This window comes from Mus caroli, chromosome 19 (genome assembly GCF_900094665.2).
Source record: "Mus caroli chromosome 19, CAROLI_EIJ_v1.1, whole genome shotgun sequence".
In the NCBI taxonomy this organism is placed as follows: Eukaryota; Metazoa; Chordata; class Mammalia; order Rodentia; family Muridae; genus Mus; species Mus caroli.
In genome coordinates this window covers 13,363,077-13,365,006 of record NC_034588.1, presented here as the reverse complement: position 1 = coordinate 13,365,006, position 1,930 = coordinate 13,363,077, and positions in this window count along the sequence as shown.

The window sequence follows — 1,930 nt, the reverse complement described above, 5'->3', positions numbered from 1 at the left end:
TCTGGTCAATGTCTCCATAAAACTTTGTTCTCGCTGTCTTCTTGTGATGTTATTAGCAACTATACACATTTCTATATTATATGGGCAACTATAAATACATTATTTGTGCATTTTCTGAATTGTTTGAAAGAAAAAAGAAATTTGGAAGAACTTTCTTTTATAGTTACCTACACTATTGCTTTAGTGTTTGTTTCATTTTTGTGGACTGAAGTCACAGTCTGCTGTCATTTGAGGAACTTTATTTGTTGTGAAACAGGTCTGCCAGCAGTGAATTCCTTCAGCTTCTGTTTACCACTCTCTGCTCTAACACAGCAGTAATGGTTAAGCTGCCAAAGGATAGGTAATAAGAAAATATGATGATTGAATCTGCATAGTTTTCCTTATCTGGCTTTGGAAAAATCATGTTTTATGACAGAAACTACATAAATCTACCATTATGGATCTTCAGGGGTCTTCCAAAGAATAGTGATATGAAGGAAGACTATACTGACTTTCTGACCTTGTCATCGCCAAGTCTCTTCCCAAAGATGTAACAGAGTATTTCTAGCATGCTGTCTTTCTTCCTGAAGAAACTATTTCAGAAGTTCACAAAGTTCTCAAAGGGTGATGAAACCTTTATAAGGTTTATCACATTTCCAAATGTCTTTGAAACCATGGGAACACTCAAGATGCAAGAGTCTTCTCTGAGTTCAATCATCATAGTTTCTTATTACCGATCTTTACACACCTTTAATCTCATAATCTCAGCACTCTCGAGGCAGAGGCAGGCAGATAGATCTCTATGAGTTAAAGGCTTGCCTTCTCTAAAAATGGTGATTTCCAGAACAGAGAGGGCTATATATAGGGACTCTGTCTCAAACAACAACAACAACAACAATAACAAAAACGACAACATCTAAGTTATTACAGAAACAAGATCACAATTTGGAATATATTTGTGATGCAATACGAGACTTCTACTTTAAAAAAAAAACAACAACAAAGAATTACAAACAGAGTACACTCTATTGTTAATGAGTGTTGTGGCAGGNTTTGGAAATGAGAGAATTCTAGGAGGCCGATGATAAGGAGTCTGGGTATGGACGACATGCTGCCATCTGAAGCAGCCCTTGTGCTTCATTCATCCTGTGTGGAATGACGAGTGCTGCAACTGAAGTGATTGTGATCAAGGGAGAGCTAGGGAGACACTCTTAGCTTTTCAGGCTTGGGTTACTAACTGAACACACCAATTCACTGAACAGAGATGTCAGAGACCGTTCTCGTAGCTGGGGGTTCAAGAGTGAACAAAATAGATGTGATTCCCTTCTTCATGGACCACAACAATGTTTATCTTAAATATGTGTGAAAATTGATTTCAAATTAAAATTTTAAATCATTGAATAGTAAGATACTTCCCCAAGTTGTGTCCATTGGCAGCTGCCAAAGGTTGTTTATAATGATTTGTAGAGAGCTAGAGATCATTCTAGAGTATTTGTCATTCACCAGTACCAGTTCTGTGCTAGGCAGGCATGACTAAGACACAATTCTTGCCTTAGGAAGGCTACAGACGGAGGAGGAAGTACATCTAAATAGGCTAGTAATTACACATACCAAGTACTGTAATTATAGGCATGCCTGAGAGCTGGGCAGAGCAGGCAACACTAAACAACTGAAAGAGAGTGGGAGAGGGAGAGGGAGAAGGAGAGGGAGAGGGAGAGCCAAGGATGGTGCCACCAAGCCAATGCTGGGTCATAGGGGTTTGTGGCCTCCCTTCCCCCAGCCTGGAACCTGCTTGCTCAAGGGTGGAGCTTCCTGCTCATTCGTTCTGCCACGCCTACTGCTGGACCCTGCCTTTGCCGCCTGGAGGCACACACGTGTTCGTCCTGCTACTGGACCCTGAGTTACTTGGCGGGATATTGGGTTCCCTCCCCCTTCCTTTATAACTGAGTGT